The sequence below is a fragment of the Myotis myotis genome, unplaced genomic scaffold (assembly GCF_014108235.1).
Source record: "Myotis myotis isolate mMyoMyo1 unplaced genomic scaffold, mMyoMyo1.p scaffold_m19_p_10, whole genome shotgun sequence".
NCBI classification, from domain to species: domain Eukaryota; kingdom Metazoa; phylum Chordata; class Mammalia; order Chiroptera; family Vespertilionidae; genus Myotis; species Myotis myotis.
In genome coordinates, this window is record NW_023416314.1 from 67,753,660 (window position 1) to 67,776,632 (window position 22,973).

Consider the following 22,973-nt stretch of genomic DNA (forward strand, 5'->3'; position numbering starts at 1 on the left):
CTTACTTGGAGGGTCTTGCTCCTGGGCCGAACTGTGAAGGTGGTGGGTTTCATTAAGAGCAATACGTGCCCCAGTCTTTTCTCTCTCAGGTCTGGTTTTTCACCTGACAAATAATTGAATGACAAACAGGGAAACTTGTCTCTGAGAAGCCCCGCTTGTCTAGACGGGACCCTCTCCTTTTCATAATAACAGGAATTAATTTATCTGATGAATGTGCTGCCAGCTTGAGCCCCTTACTTTTTCTCTCTCTGAAATGGAATCTGGAGCAGAAACAACAATAACACCTACGTTTGTTACAGCTGATTCCTGCGGGCGGCGATGCCCAAAAGCCCACTCACCATTTCCTGCCTCTGAGACCCCTGGGAGCTGCCTTGCTTGCTATTTCCCCAGCCTGTTCTTCAGCTTTCCCCCCAGTTCTCTGAGCAGCCCTGGACTCTTCCAATCACCTTCTTCTGTACAAGTTGCCTGGAGTCTGTATTTTTTGCTTGAATCAGAGAACCCTACATGCTACTGTGGGTATTTCTCTCTGTCCAAGAAGAAGGGTCAGGGGAGCAATTAGCCAGTTCCAGAGCGTGAGTCCAGCCACTACAGCTGCACGCCTCCCCAAGCGCTGGGATTCCAAAGAGCAGGGTGGGAGAAGCGAACAGGGCAGGGTAGCAGGATGTGTAAATACTGGTGTGTTTGCAGAAGGGCTGCCATCTGGTGGATGTGGGTCAAGGTTGGCTTCTTTCTTTGGGTCTTTGCTGTAAACCTGGCAGAGAGGACATGGTGGTGTGAGATGGGCTGGTGTGAATGCCTGGGAACTTGAAATTGGTTTAATTTTACAAACATCTTCTGAATGCTCTTTATGTTTGACCCTCCCCTGTGCTCCTTCCCCTCTACTGGGTTCACTTTTCAGTTCAGATGGTTCATGGGACACCTTACGCTGGCATGTTGATGGCCTTTTTGCCATTAGTGGGCTTTGAATGGTCTGAAATGAACATAAAGACCCCAAGTTTAACATATAGATTATATGAATGAATAACTGAATACAAAAATAAACTGAGTTAATTACAATTCTGGAGCCACAAAATCCATAATAAGAAATCGTTTTGCTAACTTTATGCTTTTTTCTGTCCCTTGTAGGATAGCATAGCAATGAAAACCTTACCCTCTAGAGTCAGCTATGTTCAAGTCCTGGGTCCACACTTTTCAATTTTTGTGGCCATGGCAAATCACTTAACCTCTTTGGAACATAACAGAGAATGGTGATAATATATTAGTGTAGTGTGTCCCATATTCATATTCTTTATTTAATTTAGTTTAATTTTTTCTGCTCTGCCCTTTCAATGATTCCCACATCTCTTCTGGTCACTGGGCACATGCTTCATCATTGCACTCACTGTATCAGTTAGCTATCGCTGTGTAAAAACTCTTCAAAATTTAGATTACAGGTATGTGGCGCAATTAGGCAGTTTCACGGGTCTTGGCTGGGCTTTCTCACGTGCTCTGCGGTCTCACATATAGTCGGCTAGGATGGGTTCAGCGGGGTAACTAAGCTCTCCTCCATAGGGTCTCTTACCGTTCAATAGTCCAACCTGGGCTGTTCTTATGGAATCAGGGCCGGAGTCTGAAAGAGCAAAAATAACAAGGCCCCTGCTTTATTTATTCTATTGGTCAAAGCAAGTCTCTAGCCTAGTCCAGAGTCAGGGTTGGGGGGGACTACAGAGCTACAGGGCAAAGGGTGTAAAGACAGGCAGAGTCAATAATTGGGCCCATTAATACAACGAAATCTATCCTGCACACTGCAATGTAACTTGGTTACTTCTCTCTCTCCCCAACCAGACTCTCTCTTATTCACCGCTGTGTCCAGGTACCTAGGCCCAGAGCTTGGCACATAGTAGGTGTTTAATGAAGGTTTGTTGACTGACTAAATGAAGAGCTGGGCTGTGGGCCGTGGCATGCTGGAGAAGCAACTGCACGGCTGACTCCTGTAAGAGGTGACCCAGTCTAGATGAGGACCATCATATGTCGTCATTCGCCGAGGTTTGGTTTCAGCCTTCTCCATAGCCTAACTCTTCTATTTAACCTATGCTTCAGCCTTTGGAAGGTCAAATAGCTGAATGCCTATTTTGGTGTCATTCCTGACATCCCCGAAATTGTACAAAATCTTGTGATTAGGAGAGGGACATCATATTTAACCAATCAGGACTACAAATAAGGCAGGCAATTTGAATTTATTATTAATATCTGAACATTTTTATTTTACATTTTTGAACATTTTTAAACACGGGTAAGCATTGTAGAAGTTATTTGAACTGAAAAATCTCCTTTTGTGCTTTAAATATTAAAATTATTTCAAAAAAATTATTTCAATCACTTGATGAATACATATTATTATTCCAGGCTAAAATGGTACAATAATTAGTGATAATGAAAAGCTGTTAATTTTATGTACAAAAGTAATTTATAAGTTTCACATCTTTAAATAAGTAGGAAAATAGACTGACAGCTCATATGGATGTTAAGAATGTTAGCCAGATAACTTTAGGAAGGACATTTTATTTTGTTGGAACCAGTAAATGTTTAAGCAAATTTAAATAAGAGTACTAGGCAGAATAATGGAGCTTCAATTATCTTTTATAATTCAAATCTGTATAGAATTGTTTGGTGGAAGAGTACATTAAACCAAATAACTTTTAAGAAATGTATTAAACTTGTAATTATTTAATTCCATTTAAACCATTAATCTTTCACGAAAATGTCTGTTTGGGAATTATTCTTATCTTGTGGGACCAATTAAAAGCAAAATGTCTGTTTTGCCACCTCAAAATTTTACCAGGAAGAAAAATTCTGATGTCAAGTACGACACAACCCAACCCATGATAAACTGACCCATGATAAAGAATATAACAGTATGAAGGAAAAGGAGAGGTGGTCAGAAGTAAAGAGGATCCCCTCTTTTATAGATATCTTGCTTTTGCACCAACCCCAGTTGAAAACGAGACTTCTTAATACGGCAAGTGTGCAGCCCTAACTGGGGGGCGATGTAACTGCTGAGGGTCAGAGGCAGTAGAATTCCTGCACACACGCCACACTTCTCTAAATTTAGGTTTAGTAAGGGGTACATTACATACAGAAAAATGTCATTTTGGGGTACCCTAGTCCGTGGATTGACAACTGGGGACTGAGCCTGCAACCCAGGCGTGTGCCCTTGACCGGAATCAACTCAGGACCCTTTGGTCCACAGGCCGACGCTCTATCCACTGAGCAAACCGGCCAGGGCATGTTTGACTTTTTAAGAGACTGGCAATTTGCTTCCTAACTTGCTTGTACCCATCAGAGATGCCTGAGAGTTCCCGCTGTTCTGCGTCCTTCAAATACTTGGTACGGTCACTTTAAAAATGTTTATTCACTCTAATAAACGTGTAGTGATCTGTTATTGTGGTTTTAATTTTGCATTCCTGTAATGGCTAATGATGTCATCTTTTTATGTGCCTAAGTGCTATTCATATTTCTCCTTTGGTGAAGAGTTGCTCCCATGTTTGCTCTTTGTTACGGAGCTGTGAGAGTTCTTTATATATCTAGATAAAATCCTTTATGGGTAGGATTCAGGTCAAGGGCAGGGTCGATCCTTGGTGCGTGCAGGAGGCAACCAATCGATGTGTCTCTCTCACATTGATGTTTCTCTCTCTCGGTCTTTCCCCTTCCCTTCTACTCTCTCTCTAAAAAAAAAAAAAAAAAAAAAAAAAATCAATGAAAAAAATGTCCTCAGGTAAGGATTTAACAGCAATAAAATAATAAGAAAAAAAATTTACATAACAAATATTTTCTTCCAGTCTTTAGCTTGTGTTCATATTCTCTTAACAGCATCTATAGGAAATGCAGATGTTTTACATTTTTATAGTCTAATTTACTATTTTTATTTTATTATTTATGATTTTGGATCCTATTTAAAAAATCATTGCCTAACTCAAATCACATATTTTTTCCCCCATGTTCTCATCTAGAAGTTTTAGGGTTTACAGTTTTCTATTTAGATCTATAGCCCATTTTGAGTTAATTTTGTGTATGGCAATAGGTATGAGTCACCGTTCCTTTTTTTTTTTTTTTTTTTTTAAATAGGTATGTTGAAAAGTTCCGGCAGCATTTGTTGAAAATAATATTCTTTCTCCTTTGAATTACCTTGGCACCTTTCTTGAAAACCAATTGACCACATATTCCTGAACTCTATTCTGTCCTATTGATCTGTGTATCTCTCCTTTCATCGATATTATATTAACTCTCAAAAATCAGGCATGGTGAGTCCTCCATTGTGATTAGCTCATGTCCTTTGCTTTTCCATGTAAATCTGACAATCAGCTTGCCAAAAAACTTGCCAGGGTTTTACTGAAATTGTATTCAATATGTAGATCAATTTGGAAGGAATTGTCATCTTAACGTTTTAAGTCTTTTGAACCATGAATGTCACCTATCTCTGCATTTACATAGGTCTTTGTCTCATCAATGTTTTGTAGTTTTTAGCATACGAACCTCACATATATTTTGTTAGGTTCATCCCTAATTTTTTTTTCAGGTTGTCTGCTGCAATTGTAAATGGTGCTTAGGAAACCTTAATATCTATCTGTTTTTTTTTTTCTGTATATGGAATACAATTGATTTTTGTGTATTGATTTTATATTCTGCAACCTTGCTTAACTCACTTGTAAGCTCGAATAGCTTTTTAAAAGTTTTTTCGTGATATAAATCACATACATATCATTTACCCACTTAAAGTATGCAATTCAGTGGTTTTCAGTATATTCAGAGCTGTGCACCATTACCACAATCATTTTAGAACATTTTCATCAATCACCCTCGCAGTAACCCCTCATATCCCTTAACACTCTCTTCTCATTTCCCCAAACCCTCAGTCCTAGGCAAACAGTAATCTACCATCTGACTGTATATGTTTGCCTATTCTGGATATTTCATATAAATGGATTCATACAATATGTGCTATTTTGTGATTGACTTTTTTCCCCCTGAACATGATTTTTTAAAAATTCATTCATTTTGTAGCATGTGTCAGCATTTATTTTTAAAAAAATGTTTTTATTGACTTCAGAGAGAGGAAGGGAGAGGGAGAGATAGAAACACCAATGATGAGAGAGAATTATTGATTGGTCGCCTCCTGCACGTCCCCCACTGGGGATTGGGCTGCAAACAGGGCATATGCTGTGACCGGGAATTGAATCAAACCGAACTGTGACCTCGTAGTTCGTGGGCTGGTGCTGAACCACTGAGCAACACCAGCTGGGCGGCATTTAATTTCTTTTAAATGGTTGTGTATTAGAGTTCTCTAGAAAAAACCCCCAGAAATTATAGATATCTAGATCTACCTACGTATCTATATGAGAGGAGACATTATGATACATTGGCTCATGTGATTATGGAGGCTGAGAAGTCCCATGATCTGCAACCTGGAAACATAAGAGCTGGCAGTGTAACCCAGTCTGAGTCTGAAGTGCTGAGAATCAGAGGAGCTGATGGTGTCAACCCAAGTCGGTGGCAGGAGATGTCTCAGCTCAAGTCCTGAGGCAGAATAAAAAGGGGGGGTTTCTCCTTCCCTCACCTTTTGTTCTATTCAGGCCTTCAATGGGTTGGATGATGCCCAGGAACCTTGGGGAAGATAATTCACTCTACTGAGTCCACTGATTCAAATGCTAATCTCATCTGGAGATACCCTCACTGACATGCCCAGAAATAATGTTTAATTGGGTACCTGTGGCCAGTCAAGTTGACATAAAATGAACTATCACAGGCTGGATAATATTTCAGTGTTTGATACTCTATATTTCTCTTAGCCATTAATCAGTTAATGGGTAGTGTGCTGTTTCCACTTCTTAAATATCCTATATGATAAAAGCCTAATATGCAAATTGACCGAATGGCAGAATGACCGGTCACTATGATGCACACTGACCACCAGGGGGCAGACGCTCAACGCAGGAGCTGCCCTCAGCCTGCAGGCCCCAGGCCAGCCAAGGCAGGTGCCAGTGGGAGCCCCCCAATTGCCCCGCCAGTCGCCCCATAGATTGGCCCTGATCACCGGCCAGGCCTAGGGACCCTACCCATGCATGAATTTTGCGCACAAGGCCTCCAGTTATAAATAATGCTCTATAAGTGTTCAAATTTTTGTGTGAACATGTTTCAATTTCCACAGTCATTGGGGTGGAGTGTTCTATGTAAGTCACTTATATCTAGTTGGCATATATAGTTTTAAGTCCTCTATTTCCTTTGTGACCTTCTGTCCAGTGGCTCTATCCATTATTGATAGTGGGATATTGAAGTCTCCAGCTATTATTGTAGAATTGATGTCGAGAAGCAAGCTGACTATTGGAAAAAAAAAAAATAATTTGGTTGAACAATGAAATATAACATCTGACCTCCTAGAAGAAAACAATGTAAAAAGCTGGCACTATAAAATGTTCTCAAGCATAGGAGCAACTGGAATTCTCATACAGTGCTGGGGAAAGTAGGTGGAGTCACTTTGGAAAACAGGTTGGCAATTTCTTATACAGTTAAACATACATTTCCCACGTGGCCTAGCAATCTCATTGTTAGGTATTCACCCAAGAGAAATGAAGAAGAATATTCAAGCTAAAACTTAGGCAACAATATTTGTAGAAGCCTTATTCATAGTAGTAAAAATTTGGAGACAATGCAAATGTCTATCAAGAGATGAATGAACAAACACGGTATGGTATTGTCAGGCCATGGAATACTACTCAATAAGAATGAAAGAACTGCTTGGTTCCAATAGCAAGATGGGTGACACTGGAACACATCTTAACGAGTGCAAGAAGATAGACACAGAAGAGTGCATACTGCAGACTCCATTTATTTGAAATTGATTCATTCATATATTTAATATATATATTTTTTATTGGTTTCAGTGGGGGAAGGGAGAGGGAGAGAGAGATAGAAACATCAATGATGAGAGAGAATCATTGACCGGCTGCCTCTTGCATGCCCCACACAAGGGATCAAGCCTGCAACTCGGGCATGTGCCCTGACTGGGAATCGAACCATGACTTCCTGGTTCATAGGTCGATGCTCAACCACTGAGCCACGCCGGCCAAGCTATTTGAAATTCTTGAATAGATTCTGGTTATAGAGAGCAAATCATTGGTGGACTGGGGGTAGGTGGGTTGATTACAAAGAGACGAAAAAGAACTTTCTGGGGTGATGAAAATGTCCGGTCTCTCATCAATGTCAACATCAGTCATTACTTGATTGTATGGTTGTTATATGGGTAAACGCTAAGCTTAAAAATCTGTGCATTTCATTGTATGCAATTATATGTCAATAAAGCTGACACCAAAAAAGTTGGTTGAAACAGTAATTCAAATGTTATTTTTATGAACCATGGGTGGCCCTGAAACTTCTAAGATTTTAGCTTTTACTGTCATCTCTTTACTCTCCATCTGGACGTCCAGGTTTCTGGGCTTTTATTTTCTAAATAACTTTCCAGCAACTATGTGTTTGTCTGACAAAATTGTAACAAATTTTAAAGCTTTTTTTTTTTTCTCTAGGTTTCAAGTGAATCAACGGAAAGGAATTTGGTTGGAAATGAATGTTTACAGCCATTAGTTCATGTCTTGAGCAGATTCTTGCACCCTGGGGAGATTTTGTAATTTCCATATGCATTTGGAAAGCAATTTTTTCTGCTTTCTAGGTTGTTTCATTTTAAAAATTCATTTTCAGTCATCCATGTCCACTTTACCTATTTAGCTATGTTTTTACAAATTCCACAGAATATTTCTAGTCTCAGAGAGGCAGACAAATTTGACACTTCACAGAAACAGTGCCAAACAAACAGAGCAAGGCAGAATGGACTGAAAATAGATTGGGACATTAAATTAAAAAACAAAAATCCAACATCTAAAAGAGGGCTATAAAAATGCAAAAATGTTGCAACACAAACGCATAAAAAATGATTTCATAACGTCCCCAAATTCTGTCACTAGCTTGCTATGTGACCTTGGGCCAATTTAACCTCTTTCAGCCTCATTTCCTGGCCTGAAAAGTGGGAGCTCATAATAGAACCTACCTCATGGATTATCACCGGGATTAAATGAGGTAATTCGTGCGAAAGCCTAGAGCCCAGGGCCTGGCATAGAATAAACTAATACGTATTCGAAGTTATTATTATTACCTCCATGGTGCTTAATTACATTGAAAGACAAAACAAAACAGAGGGTGGACATATTCTCCACCTTTTTGGCCATTTCACTGGGGGCGAGACTGAGGGTGTGGCTGGCGGCTGGCTGGTGGCTCCGAGGGTGACTTGTTCCCTGGCGGGTGAAAGGACGAGGAAGGGCAGTGCGGGGCTGAGGGAGCTCAGAGGCTTAACTCTGAAAGAGCTTTAGATCTCAGTGTCCCACATTCTGAATTCATTCATTTAGTTCCTCAGCAAACGTGCTGATTCTCAGGGTCCCACAAGCAGGTCAGGGGTCTTGCTCGCAGGCTAGTGGGGGGGATGGCACCCAGGTGGGTGAGCCTCAGTGGCCTCTCTGCACACTTAGCCCTCCGGTGGCAGAGAAGGCCCAGAGGCTGAGAGTGACTTGAAATGCACCTGGGTGAAGCGGCTGGGACCTGCCCTGGGTCCCCAGGCTGAGGCACTCCTCCTGGCCCCTGAGATCACAGCAGCCCTAACAGGAACAGCCACTCCCCCTCCCCCCCCCCCACCCAAAGATGACACTCAGACCTGGCATTGACTGATGGGGGGGGGGGGGCACTGGGACAGGGTGCAGAGGCAGGAGAACCAGAGACGCGGGTGGCAAGCATTTAACACCGTCTTAGTGTGTCGTGGGCGTTCCCTCCAGCCCACACTTCCTGGGGGATGAGGAATTTCAGGGCTGACACCAGGATTTAGGTTCAAAGAAAGAACCCTTAGTGATTCTTCTCTGTTACTGGGGCAGCCTGTGTCTCTCCACACTGCTGCCTCCCCCCCTCCCCCAAACACTGCTGGGACCCAACACTTCTCATGACTCAAGTGCAAGAGAGCGTCCTTGGAAATGTAACCGAAGGTGGAAGGACGCAGACCCTCCTGTGTAGCACAGCTGCGGCCGCGAATCGAGAACCGTGCAGGTGGGTGGACTTCCCCGGGAGAAAGCTCTGCGTGATTATAGGCACTTGGCCCGGGAACTGGATCAACATGAGCCAGACAGACGTCCTAGCTTCTCTCCTCAACCTCATGGCCCAAAGCCGCTGCTCCATCCCTATCCCCATTCCAAAGCCGGTCGGAAGGCCCCGGAAGTGACCAGCTTTCCCGGAGGGAGGCCAGTCCGTGGGGAGAGGAGGGGGTGGGAGGGGGTGGGAGGTCGGGGTGAGTCTGGGGCAGCTCCTTTTTGGCTGCGAGAACACCTGGGACCCGCTGGACAGACCACAGGCAGTTACCCCCCTGGCACTGCCCAGTCAGGAAACAGTCCCAGCATCCAGTGCTGGGGACACAGAAGCAAAGGCCCTCAGGAGCCGCCGTGTCTGCTGGGCGATAAGAATGTGCAGGGAGAGGTGATTCCAACCGCAGGGGATGGGCAGGAACGGCCAGGGAGTGCCCGAGCTTTTAACCCAGGGCTCCCCCTCCACCGCCCACCCCCCAGGAGAGAGGAGGGACCATGCGGCGGGGGCAAGGCCATGTGCACCTTTGGGGTAGGGCGTGGTAGTGGAGGCCGAATTCCTACATTCCCAGAATGGCAGGGAAGGAGCTGGAGAAGTCCAGGCTGCCCATTTTTGGAGGGGAAATCCCCACGGAGTATAATATGGGTGCCGTGGGGACAGCGAAGGTTGGTGGGGTGGGCAGGGTGGGAGGTCCGGCCCAGGCTGTGGCCATAGCGTTTGTGGCCATCTCACCGACTCCTGTCTCCTGACCAGTAGAAAGGATGTGGCTTTGGGTTCAAGGACCTACTCACCAGGCAATTTGCAGATTTACCTGCAGTGCAGGGAGGGGCAGGCCCGTGGGAGGGGCTGGCCTGAACCCAAGATTACGGGAAGGTGCAGAGGCCAGGTGGTTGAACTCTTAAAGGGGAAGGTGACTGGCAAACACTTGGGCAATTCTCAGTTAGCAATACCCCATGCATCCCCCCGCCCCCGAGTTTGTTAACTGGAAGAGTCCTCCTGGCTGGGTCAGGATCTAACCTGGCACCACAAATTCTCTGAGGACCTGAGAGCCCAGAGTCTGAGGTTGGCTGGCCCTCACTCACCCCAGGCTCTCAGGATTTGCCCCATTCTGTGATTGGGGGGACTGCATTTGTAACCACACAGAAACTTCCTTTTCTTAACATGACTTTTTCTCCTTTCTTTCCTTTTGATTCAAGCTGGCCTCCTCCAGCACCCCGACTCACCCACCGTCTTCTCCTGCATGTCCACCACCCCCTTAGTCATGAAGCCCTCAGGACAATGAGGGTCTGGTCAGCATCAAATAATCTGAAGAACAAGGTGTTGCTCTGTTGACCACAGAAACAGTTTCCGTTAAATTAGAGATACATCTAGGCCTCAGGTGTGCCTCAGCTCCGGAACCCACTGTCCACACCCTTGCAAAACCAGACTAGACGCCATGGCTGACATCGGGACCAGATGCAATGATCAGCTACCCCCTACCCTGGCTCTGACCCATCAGCAGAGACCATGACCCTAACCACCAACCTAACGGCCTCAGTCTCCCAGATGACCATCCCCTGGAGGCCATTGGGGAGCCAGGTCTTTGAGCACAAGCCCCCCTGTGACTTGGGCGTGGCACCATTTCCTTAAAAGCAAACCTTCACTTTCTTAGCTGCAAATCCCGTTTGCGTTTTATTGGACTTTGATGTGCGCAGGTGAATGGACCCCTTGAGTTCCTTCTCACGGTGATCCTGGGAAGTAGGTGGTATTTCTATCCCCATTCTACAGAGGTGGAAACTGAGGCCCAGGCAGGGGACCCTCCCCTGCCTCTCCTTCTTCTAGGGCAGTGATGGCGAACTTGTGACACACGAACTCATTTTTTTGGTTGATTTTTCTTTGTTAAATGGCATTGAAATATATAAAATAAATATCAACAATATAAGTCTTTGTTCTACTATGGTTGCAAATATCAAAAAATTTCTATATGTGATACGGCACCAGAGTTAAGTTAGGGTTTTTCAAAATGCTGACACGCCGAGCTCAAAAGGTTCGCCATCACTGTCCTAGGGTTTGGCCCTCCTTCCTCTGGGGCCAGGCTCTGGCCAAGCAGAGGGAACTTTTCAGAAAACAATTCCAGGCAGAGGAAGGACAAGCAGGCAATTCACAGGAGCTGTGTGCCAAGCGGTTGTGCTTGGCATTGTGGGAAGTCCGACGGTGGACACGGAGACCCCGTTCTCCTTCATTTCCCCTCCCCACCATGGACCCATGTTGAGGAGGGGAGAGCCGGAACAGAATGACAGACAACCTGAACAAATGCTGATCGAAAAAGGGGGCAGGTGGACTCCTAGGAATGGAGCCCCCTCTCCAGACTGCAGGAGATGTGGAGGTGGAGGACGGGCGGGGCCTGCCCAGCTGGAGGGGGGCGGCAGGTGGGCTCTGCTGATGCTGCTGCCAAAAGGGCCCCTGTGTGAGTATGAGGTGGGTGGCTGGGATTTCTGAAGTCCAACCCATATCTGCGATTGTTGAGTGTGTTCGTACACATCCCGCCCCCCTTCTCCTGCCCCCCTCCCCCAACCTGAGGTTAAGGACAGAGCAAGGGAAATCATTCAGGGTGAGGACACGGTTCATGAGAAATTCAACTATGTAATTCAGGAAGATGCAACAAAGAAATGCTTATAAATGTGTATGCACTACGTTGGAAATAATGCAAAACCCCTCAGTAAAAAAACTTATCAGAATGGTACAGCTTCCTAGAGTTGGAGGAGCTAAGTGAGTTGTCAACTGGGAATTGTAAGCCTGCCCCTGCCTCGTGGGGGTGTCACTGGCTATTAAATGGAAATACCTGTCTTCCATATGCGTGCACTGTGGTTTGCATGGATGCACATTTCTAATTTCTGCGGGGAATTCTGGAGACGATTGTGCCGCTTTCTCAGTCATTATAACTTTAAATCTCTTATCAGTGTCCTGTAACAATGCCGTCCAAGCGTTCTTTAAGTGGCGGTGCTGAAAAACGCACCTGAAAAATCAATAACATTGGAAAGGAAGTGAGATGTGATAAAACGTTATGAAGAAGGCCGAGCCACCGGCAGGAAATGCTGTGCTGTTAATTTAGCAGAATGCGCTGTGAAATATTAGAGATAATGCCGGGAAAATAAAAAAGCAGCATTAAAGTAAAAATATGCCACAACGGGGGTAGATTTATGCAACACATTCTTTCTGCTTTGCATTCACTTCTATGGCAAATTAGTCTAGAATTATGCACGTTTTGAATTATGCAAGGTCTGAGGAACACATGCTTCGCATAAAATGTGACTGCTCTGTGCTCATCAGTGGGTGGGGAAATGGGTGACAATTACCCTAGGTCAGTGGTCGGCAAACTGCGGCTCGCGAGCCACATGTGGCTCTTTGGCCCCTTGAGTGTGGCTCTTCCACAAAATACTGACTTCTGCGCATGGGCCACGAAGTTTCAGTCGCACTGTACGTGTGCGCCCGCACGTGGTATTTTGTGGAAGAGCCACACTCAAGGGGCCAAAGAGCCGCATGTGGCTCCAGAGCCACGGTTTGCCGACCACGGCTCTAGGGTGTTCTTAGACCAGACAATTTTATCTGTTCGCCTTGGCTGGGGCCTCAGTAACGTCTTCTGTAAGATGGGACCATGGACTGGCTTATTCGCTCGCTCTATCAGACTTTGCAGAGACAAGCACCATCATATTTATGCCCTGAGGTGTCTTTTCCAGTTCAGAGTCCACAGCGTACACGAAACGCAAATTTGTTAATTGTGAAGCTGGCCGTTCAAATACTAGGATCTCTCACTCATCTGAATCCAGGGATGAACCCCGGGGACAAGATTCCCTTTACTTTCATCCCCAGAGTCCCACAGAGGTATGCCCTGGGGGCTGGCGATAGGTGGGATGGGAGATTAAAAAGCCAGGTGCGATGGGGACCCAGCGCCACCAGAGGGCAGCACCAGCACGCAGCTGGGACTCCTCTCTGCCCGCCAGGAGGTTAATACTTCATTCCACTTGCTGCAGCCCACGAGGTGCCAGGCATGTTCTGGGTGCGAGTGATGGGGGGCGGAGTCCGAAGGGGCAAGGACACCCCAGGCCTCTGCTCTCCTGAGGTTTACATTCTCCTGGAGGAGACAAACATGTAGCACGTTAATAAACAAGGTTGTTTCAAGCAGCAGCAAGTAGCAGTGATGTGCTGCAAATAAAATATTGATGGGGTGGGGCACTTATCCGCCTGGGGAAGTGACAGCACGAGACCTGAGTGGTTCGGATGAGCAGAGAACCCCAGAGGGACTGGGGACGCCGGTGACGACAGAGAGCAGCTTCCTCACAGGTGAGAAAACGGGCTGAGAAGCCAAGGTACGCACTCAGGGTCACGGTAAATTAGGAACACTGTCTGACAGCCTCATGAAAACTTTCCTTCCGTATCCCTGACTTTCCCTCTCCAACCAGGACAGTGACAATGACTCCCAGTCCCCTCCCCATTCCATTCCTGACCATAATCCCTATAGGGAGACAGGGCAAGGATCACTGGCTGTGAGCTCGGGCAAGTCCCCTCCCTCTCAGAACCTCAGCTTTCCCAGTTCTAAAATGCAGAGTCCCAGGAACCTCTAAGCTCTGGGTTCTAAGGCTCCGCCAGCCAGTGGCTCTTGAATTCTAGTTCCTGAGCACCCTCTTGTGGACAACGTTGGAATCACATGCTCAGCTGGAAAGGGTCGTGGGAAAGTGGTCAGCGTAGGTTTCTGAGAGGCTGGTGGATTCTGAGTTATCACTGAGTGAGCGTGTCTGTCTGTCTACGTGTGCTTTGTTTACATGTGCATGCATGCGTTGTGTGTGTGTGCATCTCTGCATGCCTCTGTGTGTTTGTGGGTGCATGCACGTGTGCATCTGTGTCTGTGCCTGCATCTGTGTGTCTGTCTTTTTGTGCTTGTGTGTACTTGTCCATGTGGATGTGCCTTTTGGCAACCGGGACATTTAAGAACGATGTGAGAGGCCCTGTCTTTCTGACAAAGGCCTCCCACTCTCCCCGCAGCCCACTTCTCCTCCCCTTGCTCCTATCTATGCCACCACCTCATTCTTCTCTGGGGTTTCGCTCTCCTCTCTCACCTGCACTGTTTCAACAACCTTCTTTATTTTTTCTCCTTTATGTCCTCGAGGCTCATTTGATTGTCACAGATCATGGCTCAAGAAACCATGCTTCTCTGTTCTATCCACCCAAACCATTAGATTTACATCCTCGAGTGGGTGAGTCACCCATTGCCCTGTTAGGGCGGAGCCTCCGGAGGGCAGGACTGGGGACTGTACCCAGCTGTGCCCTGGAGGGTTGAGCAGACAGCCAGGCACATGGTAGCTAAGACACAACGGCATGTTAGCGAAATGCTCCAAGCTCCCCGCACACATGGGTCACCTCATTTAGTTACATGATGACCCTGCAAGCTTAGGTCAGGAGGGACTTGCCCCCGTGGTCCAGAAGAGGACCCTGAGGCCCTGACAGGGAGATAATGAGCAGGGCCCTGCAGGAACGTTGGGAGCAATATGCCTACTTTCTTATCCAGTTTTCACAATACCTAGGAGGCAGTTATCATCGATGCCCTTCTTTAACAGACAAGGAAACTGAGGCTTTGCAAACTTCAGCTGAGTGCCTGATGCTGTACAACCCATGGCTCGCAGAGGCAGGATTTGAACTCTGCCCGGGGAGATAAACCCAACTATTCCAGCGCCGTCGCTGAGGGCTCCCGGGGAGTCACCGGCTCAGGCCCTATCGCCTGTTCACTGTCTGCCCCCTCACCACCCCGCGAGGGCTCATTTCCTAGGAACATTCTCCTCAGAACCTGAGGGCAGGGCAGCCCCCGGTCTTGTGTCCCCTGTTCCTCTCCCAGAGGTGGTGGTGCTGAGTGATGTTACCCTCGCCACTTTCAGAACCTGCTGGAGGGGGGCGGAGCATTAATTATGCAATAGCCTCGCTGTGGTGTGCCTAATTGCCTGATAGCCATAATTGGATCTTATGGATTACACCAACATTATTGCAGGGAGCAGGTTAAAGTAGTTAATGGGAAGCTGCACTCGCATTGTGATATTTGCTTCTTATCTCCCAGCTGGCCCGACTGTGAGCCCTTTCCTGGGGCTGGGGGAGGGGTGGGATGCATGGGCACACATGTCACATCCCCTTACTCCCGGAGGGCACCATTATCTTTGCTAGGAAAAGTCTGCCTGGCAGGTGGAATCGGCATTTTATAAATGAGAATGTGACTGAGGAAGGTTGAGACTCCCAATTTCATTCTTTTTTTTAAAAATACGTTTTTATTGATTTTTTTTAGAGAGAGAGGAAGGGAGAGAGAGAGAGAGAGAGAGAGAGAGAGAGAGACATCAATGATGAGAATCATTGATCGGCTGCCTCCTGCATACCCCCTGCTGGGGATGTAGCATGAAACCCGGCATGTGGCCTGAACGGGAATTGAACCATGACCTCCAGGTTCATAGGTGGCTCAACAGCTGAGCCACACTGGCCGGGCCCCAATTTCATTCTTGATCATTGCCACTGGTCCTTACCAGCACCACCTGGGACCTTTTAGAAAGGCAGCATCGCCGAAACCGGTTTGGCTCAGTGGATAGAGCGTCGGCCTGCAGACTCAAGGGTCCCAGGTTCGATTCCGGTCAAGGGCATGTACCTGGGTTGCGGGCACATCCCCAGTGGGAGATGTGCAGGAGGCAGCTGATCGATGTTTCTCTCTCATCGATGTTTCTAACTCTCTATCTCTCTCCCTTCCTCTCTGTAAAAAAAATCAATAAAATATATTAAAAAAAAAGAAAAAAAGAAAAGAAAGGCAGCATCTTAGTCTCCCCAAACCCCCCACCCGGACCGGCTGACTTCCAGGAGTCCCAGGGTGCAGAATGTGGAGCAAACTGAACCCAGTCAGAGGACTCCAGACCAGCCTAACCCAGCTGACCTCAGCCAACCCCCACTGAGGAACGGGCTCACACCAGTGTGTCTGTGAATGACCTCCTTCCGTCCCAGGGTCCCATCGGGAGCCACATGCGTGTTGCTGTCAGTCGCTCCAGTCTCACCTGGTCTGGGACAGGCCTCATGACATTAACACTTTTGACGAGTACAGGTCACTCATTTTCTAGAACATTCATCCGTTTGGTGTTGCCTGCTGTTTTTTCATGACGAGATTTGCATTTCCCTAATGACTAATGATGGTGAACATCTTTTTATGCATTCGCTGGCCTTCCTGAATATTTTTGGAGAAATGTCTATTTGAGCTCTTTGTCCATTTTTAAGTCGGATTGCCTTTTTATTGTTGAATTGTAGTTCTTTCTTTATATTCTGGAAACTCAACGTTAGTCAGATATACGACTTGCAAATATTTTCCCCAATTCTGTGGCTTGTCTTTTCACTTTCTTAATGATGTCCTTTGAAGCACAAATGTTTTAAATTTGGATGAATTCCAATGTATCTATTGTTTTCTTTTGCTGCTTGTATTTTTGGCGTAACATTTAAGAAACTACTGCTTACTTCAAGGTCATGAAGATTTACAACTATGTTTAGAGCAGCGCATTTTTTAAATAAAACTTTTTGGGCCACTACTCGTGGGAAGAAAACATGATGCATTGGGACCCAGCATTCTCATATGTGCGCGTATTCCCATATACGTATGCGTATTTAATGTTCAATGAAAACGTTCATGAAACGACACTCTTCCTATTTTCTATTCCATTCTATTTCATTAAACAGAATGCCGGTCGAGACCCACTAAGTTGATCGTGCGACCCACTTATTGGCTGGGACCTGCAGTTTGAAAACCAGTGCTCGAGTTTACAAATGGCTCTTGCTTGTGCCTGACTTGATTTTCTCCTCAAGGCGAATGTGTGAAGCAGGCAGTGTTGTGTCTGAAGCAGGCAGATGGCGAAGCTGAGGCTCGGAGAGGCTGAGTGACTTCCGGTCGCAGGGCGCTCCAGGGCAGGGCTGCAAGTCCAACCTATGCCTGTGTACTTCCCTCCTTGCACGCCATCTGCCTGCGATGGTTCCCACACATTAGTGTGCTTAACAGTTCCCTGGGGAGACTTGCTAACAGTACAGAGTTCCAACCTCTACCCACAGAGCTTCTGACTGCGTTTTCCAGAAGCATCTCCTGGGCAGAAGAGCGTGAGAATAGCTGTGCGTTTGTGGAAGGGGCGCTGAGCGAGGAATAGGAGGCCTGGCTCTCCGCTCGGCTCTGGGATGGGTGTTCCCTATGACTGACCGGGCGAGGGCAGGGGACGAGGAAGCCGCCTGTCCCGGGGCTCAGGAGCTCACACTCCAGTGAGCACATTTGTGAGGCGATGGGATTGGATTGCAGAGGTTGCTGACTGGCTAGTGCGCTGGAGCCAGCAAGCAGTAATGTTCTGTTTGCCTGGGCAGCATTTGCTCTGTCTCTTAAACATTGAATCAACATATTCACATAGGGGGACTTCATGTAAGAATCTGATTTCAGGCATTCTTGAAAAGGCAGAGCTGGTGAGCCTGGGCTTGTGTGGCTGTCTGACCAAGATGGGCTGGGCTTGAGTTGGGCCTGGTCCTGCTCTATTTGCCACAGTCCCCACTACTCCCTATCGTCTTGCACCCCACCAACTCATTTACAGGCTGCCTCGCTCCTGTGGGCCTGTGAGACTATGGGCCTGGACCTCTCGGTGCTCAAAGGCCCTCCATTCTCTGGCTCTGAGAGAGTAGATTTTTCCCCAGCTGCACTTGCCCTACATTTGGACACCCCACTGCTTCCCCTCTGTCTCTTCCCCATGCCATCTCTTTATTCTCCTTCCCTTGCCTGTGTGCCTCTCTTGGAGAGATAGGTGTGTTGACGTGGAAAACCCACAGGCTCTGCGACTGGACAGCCTTAGGTTTCAATGACAAACCCATCATTTCCTTACTAGTTGACCTTGAGCAAGGTATGTTACCCCTCTGTTAAGTAACCTCAGTTTTCACATCTGTAAAATAGGGGGAACACTTCTGACCCACTGCTGATGTCTCCTTCCATGTAGAGGGAGCGTCCATTAGCGTCACATGCTTGGTTCCACCCAGCAGCCCAGTCTGTCCCAGGGAGGAGGGGAGACTTATAGAATTGTCGAACTTAGGACTAAGTCACTTCCCTGTGAGGCCCCACCCCACTAGCTTCTTCTCTTTGGAGGTCTGCCCACCTGCATCCTCTCCGGGCTCTTTTGCGCCCCCAACTTTATAGGGGCCAACTCTGTCTGGGCAAGTAGAGGGTGGGTAGTGGGGTGTCCAGCAGTCTGCGAATGAGTGGGTGTACCTAATCCTGGGGTTCAGAATTAGGAAGCCATAGACCTAAGACTTATTGTCCCAATCAGCTTTCCCAAGAGTAAAGAGGCCATTTGAAATTCATCTGCCTGTGTCAGTGTCTCTGTTGGTTCTGAGCAGGGGCTGGGAAGAGGGGTTCTCTTTGCTGGGTCTCATCAGGCCCCTTTAGTATTTCCTTTAGTTGTTGTGAGGGGCAGTGCCTGGCACATAACAGATGCTCAATAAATGGCAATTGTTATTTAAAAATTATTCCCCTTGTTTAGTTATACATTCAGAATAGGAGAGCAGGGCCAACGGCTGGTGGGTTCAAAAGAACAGGAAGAAATAGAGAGATAAGGGGGAGAAAGCAGCCTCGATAATACTTCTTTTGAAAATTGCCTTCCAGGTCCTTATAAGTGTATGCAAATAACATGCAAATCGCACTCACATTTATTAGCAGCCCTCCTCAGGAAGTCTGACTGGATGTGGCCCTGGGGAACATTTGGGTGGAGGTCACTGGATTCCAGGGAGTTTATCATCAGAACCAGGGGAGCAGTTGCCTGGGAATGGGCTGTGGAGGGAGGGCTGGGGGGAAAGGTGATGGTGGGTAGAAATGGTGGGGGGAGTAGGGAGGGGCTGGACTCTCTGGGGTGGAGGTGGGAGAGAAGGCCCATCTGGATGGATCCTGAGGAAGGAGGTGAGGGGTGCCGCCAGTGGCAAGGGCTGGCTTGCAGTCCCCATCCTGCACCCTTATCAGCTCTCAGACGCTGGGGCTACTCCTGGGCCCCAGACTCAATCCTGAGCCTTCCTGAAGCTTTGAAAGACAGTGCGGGCCCCCTGGGCTTTGGTGTCAGTCAGACCTCAGTTTCCTTCCAGCTGTGTGTCACCTCCAGCTCTGTGACCGTGGGCCAGTTACTGAGCCTCTGTTTCCTGGGTCAATGACAGTCTCTCCCTCACAGCTCTCACGAGGACTGTGTGCGATGACACAGTGAGAGCCTGGGAGGAAGGTGTGCAGCCTGCGTGACTTACTCTAGCGGCTCCATACCCACACGGCCCAGCTTGTGTCTCCTAATCCCCCTGAGACACCTTATTGCTCCCATTTTACAGATGAGGTCGCTTAGCACTGGGCCTGTGCTGGTTCTCATGTTGCTCTAATGCAGTGGTTCTCAACCTTCTGGCCCTTTAAATACAGTTCCTCATGTTGTGACCCAACCATAAAATTATTTTCATTGCTACTTCATAACTGTAATGTTGCTACTGTTAGGAAACGTAATGTAAATATCTGATATGCAGGATGGTCTTAGGCGACCCCTGTGAAAGGGTCGTTCGACCGCCAAAGGGGTCGCAACCCACAGGTTGAGAACCGCTGCTCTAATGCCTCCTCCCCAAATGTCAGAGCTGGTGGGTCACAGAGTCATCAATGGTGACTTGCCTCAGGTCATTCAGCCAGTTAGAGGCAGAGTTGGAGCCAGACCCCTGAGTCCTCCTAACTGTGGTTGGCTCTCTCTCCTGTTCATCACACAAAGCCCACCCTCCCTGGCCTGCCACATCCTGTGGCTCTGACTGCCCAGGATCAGGCTGGGTGCCTCTGGGGCCAGTCTTGTCCCCCCATAGAGGCTCCCAGGTCCCACTAGCCTAACTGGGGGAGGTGGGGAGGGCTGATGGAGTGCTGCCTGCTGGGAGCTTTTGGGGGTTTCCTACTTCCTGTTCACCTCTACTTCCGCACCCCTCAGTCCCTCTGCCCCTGCTCATCAGCTGTCCCTTCCCCTTTCCCAGCTCCCAGGCTGTCAGTGTTTGGGGGAGATTATGCAGTGTTGACATTGGAATATGAATTAGGTGAGAGCAGCAGCCAAATATTGGAATTAGGGAAAGCAGGAGCCCCGGCTGGGATCCAAGAGTGGCTGGAACATCTGTGTCTTGGCTGTTCCAGATGCCTGACCCTGCTGCCCACCCGAAAACCAGAGCCACAGACAAATTCTGCCGCAGCCAGGCTCTGGCCCTCCGCTGCCAGCCGAGGCCGAAGCTAGGAGGCCGGCAGACCTGGGCCTCATCAGCTCTCTCTGTCCTGAGCCCAGGAGGTGGCAGGTGCTTCTGCTGTGATTTGAGGGATAGAGGGAAGACCACCCAAGGATGTATCCTTCCTTTACGTGTCTGAAAGCCCACCTGGAGGGCTCTGTTCCTATAGGTCAGATCAGTATTTGCCAAAATGTGTTTTACGGAATCTAAGTTCTACGGACAGTTAATAAGTTTTCTGCAAAGGAGACCATAGTTTGGGGCATGTTGTGTTAAGCAGAGTTGCTGCAGGACTTCTCAGAGCTTTGGTAATGCAAGCGGCATTGTGATTCTTCAAAAGTGGGGTAGAGTATGTAGTATTTCCCAAACTTGTTTGACAGGTAAACCTTTCCTCAGGCAGAGATTTGTGGCAGTGTTAACAGGTCCTACCCAGGTCCAGCAGCTGCTGGTGCTGCTGTCCAGGAGCTGGCCTGAGGTGGGCACCTCATGCATCTGAGTCGAATCAAAGTTTCTCAGAACCGGTTTCCTGCATCTGTATGATGGAAAAGCTGCACCTGCCCTGCCCTGGTGTTTATTTTTATTATTTTTATTTTTAAATCTGTACTTGCTTATGGAGCTACTTGAGTTTCTGCATTTTTAAAAAAAATATATTTTATTGATTTTTTACAGAGAGGAAGGGAGAGGTATAGTTAGAAATATCGATCAGCTGCCTCCTGTACACCTCCTACTGGGTTTGTGCCCGCAACCAAGGTACATGCCCTTGACCAGAATCGAACCTGGGACCCTTCAGTCCGCAGGCCGATGCTCTATCCACTGAGCCAAACTGGTCAGGGCTATTTTATTGATTTTTTACAGAGAGGAAGGGAGAGGGATAGAGAGTTAGAAACATTGATGAGAGAGAAACATTGATCAGCTGCCTCCCTCACACCCCCTACTGGGGATGTGCCTGCAACCAAGGTACATGCCCTTGACTGGAATCGAACCTGGGACCCTTGAGTCCGCAGGCTGATGGTCTATCCACTGAGCCAAACTGGTTAGGGCCTGCTGTTTATTTTTTAAGTCAACAGGGAGGGCACCACGTGTAGAAATGCATTGGGAACTGCATACCTGCCCACAGTTCAGGGATGGGGACGATCCGCCATTTCGTCTTTCACTAATCTGATAAATGCTGACGCACTGGCCCTGGGTGATAATGCTCCCGGGGGCTTGCCAGTCTCCTCTCCAGGAATGGGCCATGTTTAACGCAGCATTTCTCCCTGTGAGGTGCGTGCCACTTCTCACGTGGAATGGTACATGGCAGGCTCCAGGGCACCTTACCGAGTGGCAGGACAGGAGGGAACTAGATTCCAGGGCGTGACTCCTGAGTCCAGGGCTCTGTCTGAGCCTCCCTGATGTCTGTCCCCTGGCACGGGGCAGGGCACCAGAGAGGCAGGTGACAGGCGCCCCATGGACCGGCTCTTGGGGGCACCACCCTCGCCAGCAGCCACCCCTCCCAGTGCCCCAGCATTGGCCAAGTTCCTTAAGGGTGGCCGTGTCCAAGTTGCTTGGAACACTCCCCCTAAGGAGGCCTGGACCTCTGAATGTGACCCTTGCCACCCAAACATCAAAGGACGTGGTCCCCAGCCTCCCTCCCTTCTTCCTGCAGGGCCTGCGTGGGCAGCAGCCCCACCTTGACCATCCCCTCAGTGGGATGGTCTGAATCAGAAGCTAAAGAGGCCAGGCCCAAGGACTGAGCCAAGAGGCCCAGAGAAAACTCAAAGTCACGAGACCTGTGGCCTCAGTTTCCCCATCTGTAAGTCCAGGAGTCTCATCTAGTCTGGCAGAATGTATGTCTATAGGTTCATAAACTTCATAAACTCCTGCCCTTCCTACTTAGGAAATACTCCTGTAACTCCCTCTGCCACCCCCACCCCCATCTGCTCTCTGGTGGGGTCCTCATCGTGTTTCCCCTGTGGGATTCCAGCAGCCTCCTAAGGGATCATCCTGTCTCCAGTACTTGTCCTCTTTTTTTTTTAACGGCAAGTTTTATTTTACGTAAATTGTTTCAGAGAGGAAGGGAGAGGGAGAAAGAGAAACATCAGTGATGAGAGGGAATCCTTGATTGGCTGCCTCCTGCATGCCCCACATTGGGGATGGAGCCCGCAACCCAGGCATGTGCCCTGACCAGGAATCGAACCCTGACTTCCTGGTTCATAGGTCAATGGTCAACCGCTGAGCCACGCTGGCTGGGCTGGTACTTGTCCTCTTGAGCCCCTGGCCACACTGGAGCCAGAAAGCTCTGTCTAGGTTTAGCTCTCACATGCCCCTCTCCTGCTTTCAAACTTGGGGTGGATTCCTATTGCCCCTGGGGAAAGTGTGTGGTGACAACCCATGCCCGCCCCCCTGCACAGAGACCACGCGGAATTCTCTGGCACACCCACACTTCCCCACCGCCTAGCCTTTGCTTTTTTGCCCATTCGGCCTAAAATGCCTTCCTCCTTCTTGTAACAATGAAATCTTTTACAACCTGCACGACCTCACTTCTCCCCGCCCACCTTTCCTTCCTCCCCTCCCTC